This window comes from Panthera leo, chromosome B3 (assembly GCF_018350215.1).
Source record: "Panthera leo isolate Ple1 chromosome B3, P.leo_Ple1_pat1.1, whole genome shotgun sequence".
NCBI lineage: Eukaryota > Metazoa > Chordata > Mammalia > Carnivora > Felidae > Panthera > Panthera leo.
In genome coordinates, this window is record NC_056684.1 from 28959086 (window position 1) to 28973166 (window position 14081).

Below are 14081 nucleotides of genomic sequence, written 5' to 3' on the forward strand. Positions count from 1 at the left end.
TTCTCTCTCTGTCTCTCCCCCATCGCTTGCACTCACACTCTCAAAATAAATAAATAAACTTTAAAAAAAGGGATGAAAATTTCACATATAGTGGTAAGAATTTTGATCAGTTTATCTTATATTTAACAAATTTCAGTTATAATTGCAATTATGTACTAATTCTTAATCATGAACAAATGAAGTAAAGATTTGGGCATAATTTTCCAACAAAATTGTTACATACAAACTAACTTCACCTAACGTCTAGCTTCTATATCATAATTGTAAAGAAGGTTTTATTGTAAAAAATCTGAGATTGTTGACAATTTTTCCAAGACCTTCTTTTAATCTTGATATTCAATTTTTTTTAAGAGATGAGAGGGTCAGCATCATCTTTCTATTTTCTCTGTTTTTTAATTGCGGTGGCCTAACTCTGCCAAACCTTCATTTGTCTTCAGTTTCATTTGTAATTTGAGTTCAACAACATCATTTTCATCATCTATCTACATCTTTTCAAAGTTTGCAATTGAACCCTAAAATCACTTTGTATTGCATTAAGTGTTTTACAGGAGTATTCAACAACCCGGAAAAGACTGGCTAACAATGCCCATAGACTAAACAGGCATGCATATATGAAGGACAACTAGTTTTATAAGTGATTTGTTCATCTGAATATAATTTTGGCTTCCCTTTGCAATCTCATGACTATGGGGGCTTAAATAATAAATAGTGGGCTAACTAGAAGAGCTGTGCAGTTTGAGCAGATAGTGGCAAGAGATGAGGACAAGGGGAAAGTATCCACATAGCAATGTTGCCTCCCATAGTGAAAGAATATGGGCACATGTATATCAATACAATTTAAGAACAGCCAGTAAACAAGGTAGCCAGGAAAAGTAGATAGGAGAATCACCCAGCAGAAAAACTTTATAGGATAGTCATAAAAGCCACCACTCTAATAACACATTCTTAAAAATAAGAGTAATTTAAATAACAAAAAACCCAAGTTTTAAATTTTGTTTCAAATTCTTCCTGTAGAATGTATAAATCTCCCTAGAAATAGATCAGGTTTTTCTAGCCAGTGGGTTAAAACCACCCTTATAATACATTTAAGAGCCTCCCACTTAGATGTTAGCTTGCTAACAATCTTACAATATTAGTTTCAGTCTTACAATATTAGTTTTTTGTCAGGCCTGACTCAGGGCACATTAGGAAAGAAAAACAAAATGTTATGTATGAGGCCAGCAACAAAACCACAGTGGAGACCAGTACATCTCAACACCTCAAAATTACTTACTATGTATTTAGGTATGGTAATAATAGATGGTATGGTAATACGGTAATAATTAGTGTTAGGCCTTTCAGCTTATTTCTTAAATAATTTTAAAAGCTTTTGTTTTTAGAATGTACAAAAAAAAACCCCAACATCAGGTCAAAATAATCTTTCTCTTCCTAAGAAAGTACTTGGATCACATCTTGTCAATGTGAATAAAAATTAGAAAGCGAGTTTTTCCTGAAGCCAAATATAATTTTTCTATGAAATACACCCAAAGAAACATGTCTATTCTGCTTAGCTCCATATTTACCTTTGTTTGGTGTTCAAGCATTTCCTTATGCTACAAAAACTGGCACACTTGGCTATTACTTCTAATTAATTTTAAAAAGGGCAAAAATAGAAAAGCATAATCTTAAACCTCATAAGGTTGAGTTAACAACTGGAATAAAACAAATGTCTGAAGTGAACAAAAACACTAAATGGACATTGGAAGAAAAAGTACATGCTCTGATATAAGGCAGTTAAAGTAAAACATCACTTTGGAATAAACATTTACTAGTAGTCAATGACGCAGAACTAAAAGACTGTTCCACACAAAAGCCAAGACTTTTATATCGACCCGTTCCACTGGAGTCAGCAATTTCTTCCTGAAGACTTTTACAGGGTTCTAACAATCTTTAGCATTTCTTATTATATAACTGAGAATGAGAAACTAATTTTTAAAAGGTATTTCTTAATTATATTAAAAGTGCAATGCTGAGCTATGGCAATATTCGATTCCAAAAAGTAAAAAAATATAATCCGGGCCACATATTGAGAAGATGCCATAGTTAACACTTCAATAATGCAATTTCACATGTGAATCAGTCTATTGTAAAAAGTTAAAAAAATCTTTTCCTCTCTTCATATATCCATTATTTACTAATAAGACATCATGGCTAACAATGAACAAAAACTATCCTTGACATTGTATAGAAATAGACGTTTATACTATAACAGTTAAGGACACTGGGTTATAGGGAACAGAGAACTTAGTTCACAATAGCATATACAAATACGGACTCATTATTTTCAAAAAACAAAAAATCTTGAACTCAGTGATTGCTAAGGTTGGTTTAGTAGTGAATGAATTCATCAATATCTTCAATATTTTTGCTCCACTACACTGAACATATTGACCTTTTGTATTCATATTTGTTGTCTAATGATTGCAAGATGATCACTGCAGCTCCAAACATCATATCTAAGGTCAAAGCAAGAAAATGGGGTTAACCCCAGCCCTGTCTGACCCTTTATTTAGAAACAGGGAAAGCCTTCCATGAAGTTCTCCCCCCCCCCCCCAGATTCATGGATTAGAATTATATTACTGCAGCAGTAAGAAAGGTTGCAATTAAATATTTAACTTCCTAATTTTTATGGTAGCAGTAAGGAATGGATATGGGATAGCCAACCAACAATGTCTGTCAGGCCTCAACTCAATATACACATGTGCGCACACACACACACACACACAATTTCTTACACATATGTTAAAAAGAACAGACTTATCATTTCTTCAAGGAAGACAACCCCACTATTTCACCCAATTACTGCATGAAATCAGATGTCTGGGTGATTTTCTATCTGTTCTATGTAGTACAAATATGGCAACTCTTATCTGACCATCTATATGGCTAAAAGATAACCTGTCTCTAAACGATTCCCTTTCTATATATATTTATAAAATAATGAAAAAGAAACAACACTGTGGCCTCAATAAAAATTCTATTGTTTTTTTAATGTTTATTTATTTTTGAGAGAGAGACAGAGCACCAATGGGGGAGGGACAGAGAGAGGGAGAGGAAGATACAGTATCTGAAACAGGCTCCAGGCTCTGAGCTGTCAGTACAGAGCCTGACCCAGGGCTTGAACTCGGGAATGGTGAGATCATGACCTAGGCCTAAGTCGGACACTTAACCGACTGAACCACCCAGGTGCCCCTCAATAAAAATTCTATTGCGAAAAGGGGACAACAGGAAGCACACAGTGGTCAACAGTTCACAACCCACATCATAATCTCATTGGTCAGAAATCAGAGATTCCTTAGCAGGCAATAAGGTAAACTCCCTGGTTAGCCAATCTGGCAGCTCTTAGTTTAAATCTCTGGAATATCTGCTTTGACATTGTCCTCTATGGCCATATCTAAGGTAGGTTTTGAAGCAGATGCCCTTCTCAGGGGCTCCACAGCTTTTGTAGTCTACTTCATGTTGGTTTGACTTAGGAAAGAAGGAATGTGGATTGCTTAGAAGGTAAAAACAATCACAACCAGCTGCCACCTCTATATTATAGTTCCCTCAAAGATGCATCAAGCTTCTGGGCTATTTTCTCCAGATCAATTCCTTGTATGAGTAACCATAGCCAAAAATCATTTCTGGAAATAAGTTTTAGGCCTGGAGATTTTCATCTCTTAGCTGAGAGCTTAGCATACTGACTTCTGAACTCTCATGAAAGATTTGAAGCAATTCTAAAAATAGTCTTAGGTGAGGAGGTACTGCATATAATCCTACAAAATTCCAAATTATGAGACTCCTTGTCCATTTAGAGTGTGAGCTAAAGGCAGAATACCTCCATAGCAAAGCTATATTTTGTTGCCCCCACTGCTCTCGTGCTGAGGGGCAGTAATTTGAGTTCACCCCCTTCTCTAGGATCCTTCTGAAAAGCCACAAAAAGTAACCAACACATGACAACATTCCAAATTTCTCCTACCATTTCTCCTAACACTGCAGCTTCAATTTGCACAGTCAGCCTTCCAAGAAACAGTAGGCACAGGTTAATCAAATGCTTTGCTATTATACAACAAAGGTTACAACTTTTCTCCCCCTTTTCCCCCCATAATAAGCCTGGAGGTAGGCAGTCTAAGGTTGGACACTGTCCAACAATGTTCTTGACTCTTTTGATCCTTCTCCTCCACAGTCCTCAGTTTGTTTGGAATCACATTTTCAGTATCATGCTTGCCATCTCATGGTTGCAAGATGGCTGCTACATCTCCCAGCTGCATGTCTGCAGTTAAGGCACAAAGAAAGTGGAAAAAGTACCAGCCACCTAACAGTCTCTGTATTAGGAAAACAAAAGCCTTCCCTAAAGTCAGCAGACTTGTCTTCAGGATCACTGGCAAAAGAGAATGGGATGGTTATAAATGACTTTAACTAGGGTTTTTTGCTTGAAGATGGGCACATTGTTGCCCCTAAGAAAATGAAGGTGAGCAACAGGGAATGGGTATTAGAAAGGTCACTAAGAATATCTGCCATGCATAGGTATTTATAGTTTTAAGAGAACATTTAACAAATAAAAACCAATCTCTATTTGGTGAAATTTCAGGCAATATAACAGAAGTGGCAGGGGTGGGGGTAAGGACCTCAGGCAGTGCTACAGAAATATATTTTAAGTAAAGAGATCTCTACTCATCCTACTTAGGAGTCCATCCCTGAAATTAGCACCCTTTAGCAACTCAGTTTTTCACAGACTTTCCCTTCCTTCAATTCTGAACCCACAGATTCTCTAAAATACCCATGTTTATTAACAACCGTTTCTATGGCAGCAGAGCCCCTGGTGGTAGGGCACAGGGGTGGAGGCTATTTATAAGTTAAGGACTGACAGTACATGCCAATAGCAGCTATTATTGATGATATCCTTGAGGAATTTCTGAAAGAGATAAATTTTGTGAAAACAAACAAACCAAAACAAAAAACAAAAAAACAAGACATATTCATGGTGCTTGTTGTTCACCAAGAAACTTCTTGATTATAATTTGGTTTCCCATCTAGGTCCAACACCTGAAAGAAAAATACACTGAGCATCCTGGTATGACTGGTTTATGTAACAGTTTTATCTCACTGCAAAGTAATAAATTTACATTCTGGCTTTACATATTCAGCTAATGAGGTTGTTAGACTAATGTAATGCTCTATGAGACATTTAATGACCAGATCAGGTTTCTAAGACCACAAAACTGAGAGTCAGATCCTGGTAAATTCACTAAGTAAGGTTATATTACCAATGTGGTCTTCTGAATAACAGCAACTGGCCTAACCAAAGCAATAGCCCTTCACATCACTAAGTGTACTGGCATGACTTCTTTAACACATTTATAGAAGGGGAAAAAAATTTTAAAAAGGGGGGGGGCACTTGGGTGGCTCAGTCCGTTAAGCATCTGACTTCAGCTCAGGTCATGATCTCACGGTTCATGGGTTCAAGTCCTGCATCAGGCTCTGTGCTGACAGCTGGAGCCTGGAGCCTGCTTCAGATTCTGTGTCTCCTTCTCTCTCTGCCCTCCCCTTTTCATGCTCTCTCTCTCTCTCAAAAATAAATAAACATTAAAAAAAATTTTTTAAAAGAAGCACTAAGTCAATTTTCATTCTACACAACAGCTCACAAAAGCCATTTTTTATGTAAATTGTGCCACTTATCAATATACTCAAGTCACCAATGTTTCAAAGAACAGTTTCAAGCAACCTTCAACTCACAATTTATATATATATTATACATATATTTCACATATACATATGTTTCATATATATACATATATACACATACACTTATACATAATATATGTATTATACATATTATACATATTATACATATGTATTATACATTATGTATTATACATAATATATGTATAAGTGTAAGTATATATACAAAGGTATATAGTATAAGGGTTAAGGGCATGGATTCTGGAACCAGAGACATAGAATGCGAATCCCAGTTCCACACTGAAGCATTCCACCACAGAATAAGTGTGTGACACTGGGTAAAATCTTTGCACCCAATTTCCTCACCTATACGAGGCAGCTTGAGGCAGAATAATAGTGCTTACTTCAAAGAGTTTTCTGAATATAAAATGAATCTATACATGCAAAGTGCCTGGCACATAAGAAACAGTCAACAAATGTTAGCTACCATTACTCTTTTTTTTTCAGTTTATTTATTTATTTGAGGGGAAAGGCACAGAGAGGGAGAGGGAGAATCCCAAACAGTCTCCATGCTGTCAGCACAGAGCCCCACGTGAGCCTCAATTCCACAAACCATGAGATTATGACCTGAGCCAAAATCAAGAGTCGGACACTCAACCAACTGAGCCACCCAGGTATCCCAGCTATCATTACTCTTAATGGGAAAACCTAAATAGTGCATGGCTGCATTTTATGCAAATAGGAAATGATTTGATAATAAAGATTCATTTTATATATAAAATTCGAAATAACACAGATTCTTCCAAATTAATAATTCATCAAGAATTACAGTTTCAAAGCTGACTGGTGAGTGATTTAAAAAACTTTCAAGGGGCGCCTGAGTGACTTGGTTGAGCATCCCACTCTTGATATTGTGCCAGGTCATGATCCCAGGGTTGTGAGATCTCCCTCCCTCTGCCCCTCTCCCTCACTTGTGCACTCTAAAAAAGTAAAATAAAATAACTCTTTTAAGCTACTGCCACGTGGCCATAGCAAACTTTCCATTCTTTGCTGCTAAGAATAGTCTTGAATTATCCAGGTCTCCTACAAAATGCTACAGCTCTACACAGAGATATAAAGAAGATAAAAATCATAGCTTTCCAACACAACCCCTTAGTGTTATCCCTAGTACCCTAGCCTTTCTAAAGGTTTCCTATGGCTTTGAAGACTAGACACTCTACAATCAACATCCAAACAGAGTTAAGTCTCTGAACACTGTCCCAGGAAAACTCTTCTTGAAATAAATGGTCAGTCAGCCTAGTGATTTTTCACATGTATGTGCCCTTCTCAGGCCTGGAATAATTACTATCTTCTCCCATTTTCCTCAGTATACATAACTGGTCATCTTTAATATTTTCTTGCTCATAAAGAAATATTCTCTTAATGGCCCTGATTTTCCTCTAACATGTGCCTACTTTTCTCTTTAACTCAAATACTACCTTCATTTCTGTTTTAGTCACCTCCATCAGCATGTTGTTTTTCCTTTTGCCTCTGACCATCACATCTTCACACTCAACCCCCCTAAATCACACTCACTCCAATTCTTTGACTTCTCAAGCCATTCTTAACTCTCTACCCCATTCCCCATCGACTAGAGTCCATTTCTTTTTTTTTTAATTTTTTAATGTTTATTTATTGAGACAGAGAGAAGAGAGCATGAGCAGGGAAGGGCAGAGAGAGCAGGAGACACAGAATCTGAAGCAGGCTCTAGCCTCTGATATGTAAGCACAGAGCCTGATGTGGGGCCTGAACCCACAAGCTGTGCGATCATGAACTGAGCCAAAGTCAGACACTTAACCAACTGAGCCACCCAGGTGCCCCTAGAGTCCATTTCTCTAAGGATAAACTCTTTTTATCCTAAGTTTAGTTTTTACTTCTCTGCAGTTCATTTTTAATAAAAATCTGGTTTTCCTTTAACTCACAAGGTGCATTTTCCAATATAACTATTTAGTCCTTACTTTCCCCTCTTTCTCGGAATCAATGGAAAGAAGTGAGAACAGTCTTGTCTTTGTTCCCAAATGCCATTTTCAGATTATCCCACCATGGTCCACTTATTGTTTGACATTGCCACCTTATCGCACATTTCAGAGAGCAGTCCTCAACAATCCTGAACACACTCATCTTTAAATTTATCCTCCCATCCTTCTCTTGAGTCTTGATAAAAATGATTCATTAAGAGTCCATAATTCCATTTCTGTCAGTGTTAATATATATTCATATATGAAACAGAAAAATTAAACATGTTAATAATGGTCACATGGCCAACAATGGAACTGAATAAAATATATGACTATTTCTGGGCTCATAAAATAACTTTATAACTTTCCATGATACTCCTGAAGTCAAGTTCTATAAATTTACATATTCTATCATTAGAAATATACCATGTTATCTACTGCCTTAGACATAAATCACTGTGTTTTTCAAAATCAACCATAGCATCATAAAATTAGATGGATGTATAAGGGGATTAGATGGATGTATAAGCTATTCTTGGCAGATGATCAGGCTACTTAGACCTTTTATAAAGCAGATTCTACAATTTCCTAACATAAATCCTTCTAATCTTAAACATCTTAATTTCAAAATCTTTGATTTTTCTAATGTAAATTTATCCTGCTGTGTTTCCCCTAAGGAGATGGGAAAAGGAGGTACCATTCTCAGTATGACAATATCTTACCTGCTGGAAAAGTATGATTACCTCTTAGGCTTTGTTTTCTAAGCTCAACAACTTGGACTATTTTCCAGACTCCTATTCTCCAAAACTTTCTTAACCTTCTTTAGTTCTACTCGTATTATTTTTAAATCACAAAGACCAGACTTAGATTTAGCCAGTTTACAGAACTTTGTTGTCTGTGATGCTTTTATAGTTAATACATAATTGAACAGGATTCTACACGTACAGGCTTCTGAAATGAGACTCCAGCTTCTATAAATTAAAAGTTACAGAACTTCCATACTGTGGAGTCTACCTTATTGTCTCTTAATTTAAACCCATAATCTATGGTTACAGTTGACAAATCATGGCTGTATGTATGGTTCCAAAACATTAGAAAGAATTAACAAATACTTACCTGATTTGTCCTTGGGTGAAACTTTTTTCCTCCTAGATTGCAGAGTAGAGAGGCAACTGGCTCTCACTTTATAGTTCACCTCTATTTCTTCTGCTTTGATAGAAATTATGGCAGCCATAAAGAAACATAAAAATGGGAAATATTTTACGTAACAATTTTAGTAACATATGAAGAGAAGGAAAGTAGAATCTGTTTACCAATTTCATATGAGCCTTTCTTTTACCTAGTGATACCCTAGCAGAAATTTTACTTTGTTAATATATTTAATTTCTCCTCCTTCACCAACCTTTTTTTTTAAGCCACAGGAAAACTATTCATTATTAAATACAAGGCTAAAAGTTGGGTTAAGAGGGAAATAGAATTTTATTAAAAGGGTGTTGAATGGGGGAATGCCCTTTCAAGCAGGGAGTTCTGGGGGATGGCAAGGAATTATATTTCTTTTATTATAAAAGTTATTTTTTGTATTATGTCTCTACCAAGAAAAAATATTATGCATAGAGAGTTCATAAGAATTGTCATTTCAAAAAGGTAGTAACCTTCATGAAAAAGGAGGAAAGTGGCATACAGTATCATCTGTCTTCCTCTTTCAAACTCCCATGCCCCAAAAGGCTTTACTTTATATGGCACTGAGAAGATAAAGGCAGTGGCTCACAAGACCTTAATTATATAAAAGTAGCATATATGAATAACATAAGTTTTTATAACAAGCCAATTTTGGGAATGCACAATCCCAAAGAAGTTTATGCTCCTTCTGTAGTCCTACAAATAATGAACACAAAAGTTTTATTAATAGTGTAATTTTGTAACTTCAAAACATCAAAAACTCATTGAGGCACAATTTGATGTATACATGTGAGTCACTTGAGGCACTGGGGTTGAACTTGGGGTCTCTGAATCAGGATCTTGGTTCCTGAACCTACTAGCTATGTGATCTTGAGCAAGTTACTTAATCCCTTTGTACCTCAGTTTTCTCATCTATAACTATACCTTCTTAATAGGGGCTGTTTTAAGAAAAATAGGATTCCATCAATAAACACAGTCATGTGCTTGCTAAGTTTTAAAATAGACCAATCTTACTATAGTTGGAATATAGGATCATTTTCCTTATATACATATTCATTATATACACATACATATTCATTATATACATATATATTAATTATACACACACACACATATAATATATATATACACTGATATTCCATTTTGGCACATGAATTATGTAACCAAAAGAACAGTTTCCTCATGAAGAACAAGTAAAGTTCCAAATATTAAGCTTATAGTAAAGCTCAATTCATTTGAATACCATCCACTTTGTGATCATTTTAGCCCAATGGTATATTCAGAACATGACATACAGAGGGGGTTTGCCTTTAAGACCTCCTCTCCTATGTGACAAAATTATTTCAAATAATGATCATGAAATGAAACAAATAATAATATCCAGGAAAGAAACAGATCATGAAATTCTTTTATTCAACTCCACGTCTATGCCAATATAAGTATTATAGTACCCCCAAAAAAGTAATGGAATTAATGTTTTTGAAAAAAGGAAAAACTTAAACCTACATATTGGTTTGTTGACATACTAAATAAAAACATTACACCTCCTAGTCTCTTGATTTGTTCTTTAGTTTTAAAGCAAACATTAACAAAAAGAATAAATTTCAAAGTTAAAAATATTCTCTGATTCAATTATTTAAAAGAATGATTTCACATATGAACTAAAATGTGTACTTACCAACCCAAAATATTACACCATCAAGTTTGCACTTTGTTTTACTCTTGAGTTTACCATACAAATGAAAACTCTAACTGGTCACACAGAGTAACAACACTGAAGCAATCAGTTTCTGTTTCTTCATCCTTATAATCACTGTGCTACCACTGTTTATTAATAATTATTTAAATGAGAGATATAGACCAAAGGAGTTGTAGACATGAACTGTGCCCAAAGCTCTGAATTACCCTGAATTGTTATGAATCTACTTGGGGAAATACCCATATAGATGAGTCTATGTTTACTGAAGGCCAACTATATAACTGGGAGTTCTGTGAATTAACTTCCATGTAGAATATAGTTATTAAATGGTAATTAAAATGTGCTAACTTACAGCTTATATATACATTATTAAAACTAACTAGAGAAATTGTTTAGAACTTAGACTGATAGATTTTTATCACCGACATTGTTTAGAATTTCTGATACATAAAAATTACCAGTAATAAGAAGTAGACAAACTTTTAGTAGGTTTGTGATAGTTTAGATTTTCTAAGGACAATGAGAATTACTACTGCCTACACCCAAGGTGATGCCCTTTTTGCCCCACTCTTTGAACGCCCACTGTTCAAGGTGAAATCTACCATCAAGGTACTATCCTTAAAGATGGGTTTGCTGAATTATATTTAACCTACTTGTAAGAAAACCTTTTTAATATGAATTTTTAATTTTTTTAATGTTTATTTGGTTTTGAGACACAGAGAGAGAAAGACAGAGCACAGGATGGGGAGGGGCAGAGAGAGAGGGAAACATAGAATCTGAAGCAGTCTCCAGGCTCTGATATGTCGCACAGAGCCCAATGTGGGGCTCGAACCCACCAACGGTGAGATCATGACCTGAGCCGAAGTCGGACACTTAACCAACTGAGCCACCCAGGCGCCCCTAATATGAATGTTAATTGAAGACCTACTGCGTGTATGGTAGTATGCTTTGTGTTTTATCCACACAAGACTGTATGCACATGAATTTTGCTGATTTTAATTCAATCATATTTATTCATTAAAGCTATCTCAGCAGGATTTTTTAAGAGCTCTTTTGTTAGCACTTATTTGTCTATACTTAAATGTTTAAAAAAGTATCACACAAAGTCACATATATTGCATTTTTCAGGATTCTCACTAACTCAGATTGCCTTCTCCCTGTGTGTTCCAAATAAATGAAGAAGCATCATAAACCAACATTTAAAAAAGGTTTTAAAACAGATACATAAACATTAACAATTTAAGATCTCTTGGTATTAAATTTCACAAATCATGTGGCATCAGATTTATATGTTCCATTTTTACAAGCAACTACCTCAAGAGAACAAATTTTAACCCTGATATCAATCTTTTTTCAGATAGTCACAAGATCAACATAATCTCCAATCTGCCCTCTCATAATCTTACAGCAGCATACATGCACAAACTTTCTGATTATGTGATTCTAGTACTCTTGAAAGAGTCTTTAAAAAGACTCTTAAGTTAAAACTTAAAGAAAATCGGACTTACCTCAAAAGACATTTTGGTATGGGTTATTATGCCAATTACAACCACATTAAAACCGGGTATATCTGGCAAGAAAGTGACATACAAGGCTTAAACCCAGTTAATTTCTTCCACTCCTGCTTGATAACCCCATTTTCCTATGGCTGGGGAGCTCCCTCACCCACAAAATTCCCTCTGGTTTAGTTACCTAGTCTTCTGAAGCATACCTGTTCTGTTTAAACAGTTAGGGCAGTTAAAAATAAAAATCACATGCCACTTTCTGCAGATTAGATTTTAATGGATTTGAGGTAAGGCTCCAGAATCTGATTTTAAACAAGAGTCCCCAAGTGATTCTTGTAGGCAAGTTTAAGAACAAGCTAAAGAGGCCTGCCAGAGCTGTTCAGTTCCTCTAAACGGATCAGCCTCAAGGGCTAGTCCTCCTCTGGGTGTTAGGGGTATTTGAAAACAAGAACAGGACAAGTTTGGAGAAAGCAGAACGCCATCTTGTCTACCTATCTCTGTTTTCAACACCCTGTATAATTTACCTAAAGGGGCGAAGATTTTAATTTGCAGTATGTGCTGTGAAGTAGGATACCACCAGGGGTCAGCATAGAGCTGATAAATTATAGGTGTTCAGGGATTTTTGACTTCACACTACCACCTAAAATGGTTGCACCTACATTTTCCATAAACTCAGATTACCAAAAAACGGGGGGGGGGGGGGGGGGGGCAGTTGGGGCATCACACTTAGAAGACACAGGTAAAAGATGTTAGTACGCAATTTCTACATAGTTTTCTCATTCTCTGTCTTTATGAACAGCCATTGTAGACAGAAAGTTCCCTTGAAGTAGCATTGTACCTGGAACCAAAAATTGTATTAGACTACAAAGACTCCAGGTAACTAAAGTGATGTTCCAATTTGTCTGTAAATTTCAAAATACTTGTCCTACTCTTTTAACTAGCATTGTAACTGGGTGCTTTTCAACGGTATTAATCAAATCTTTAAAGTTCTACTAAGTGGGGGAAAACTAGAGTGGATAACAATGTTGGCCAACTATGCTAAGGCTTTTTTTTTTTTTACACCTTTTTTTGAGTGTAATTAAAATGCTTCCACCCCGTCAGAAAACTATACTCCCCTCACCCCCATTTCATCCATCCTCCCAAGATTTCTTGACACATCCCCACTTTCTCCCTTCCAGTCCACATTTCTTTCTTCTGGAAATGTAGAAGAAAAATTCTCTGGCAACCCAGGTAGCTTCTACAAATATCACCTCCAAGGCTTTTTTTCCCTCTGAAATTGCACCATTAGGGTAAGAAACACAGATGAGGGGTGGCCTGAAGAAGAAATTTTACCTATTCCCAGCTTGCCAAATTAGATACTCACACCCTACCCAGACATTCCTGAGTCTGAGAAGAGCATGATGCAGCCCCCGGGGGCAATTGCTTGACCTAGGTTTTTACTCTTTCAACTCCACAATTTTCATCTTTTAGCTAGGAAAGCAGAAGAGGAGGAGGAAGCAAGAATGACAAAAACACTCCTGGGAGGCCAAATGGGACTAAACAAAACCAAAATCTGCTTCAGAAGAGGTAGGAGATCCAGAAAATAAGGTTGTCTGCAGAGCCAAAGGCTACACTGAAGTGTCCTAGAAAGGAAGATTTCCAAACTTTTCAAGTATCTTAACAAAAATGTCAGGACCCCATAGGAAAATGGCTGTATTTTTAGCATGAGTTGATACAGACTACAAATAAAAGCTATGAATCCCAGAAGCTGCCATAGAGACCATGTTCCACTGCTCACGGCACCTGCAGACATTAGACTCGTGCATATATATGCGAGGACTCTTTTAACCTACAGAGAAAAACTGTGGTTGCATCCAGAATCCTCACCTACTCCACTTACCCACCTGCTAACCAAGGAACTATGGTCCTAGAACTCAATGAGGTCAGTATCATCTCCAAGGGGTGAAATCTTACTATATGTATAAGATTCAGCTACACTTAACTGTAAATAACTATACAGTT

At 36.2% G+C, this 14081-nt stretch overlaps 1 protein-coding gene across 1 annotated transcript in view; it reads right to left on the reverse strand.

The window, feature by feature from the left end:
- Window positions 1–14081, reverse strand: part of NRG4 (neuregulin 4) — a 211700-nt gene that overhangs the window by 196993 nt on the left and 626 nt on the right. The window contains exons 2-3 of the mRNA XM_042943093.1: window positions 12084–12145; window positions 8814–8906 (exon numbers count right to left, since the gene is read on the reverse strand). The gene's annotated coding sequence lies outside the window, so the exon portion shown is untranslated. The remainder of the gene's footprint in view (window positions 1–8813; window positions 8907–12083; window positions 12146–14081) is intronic.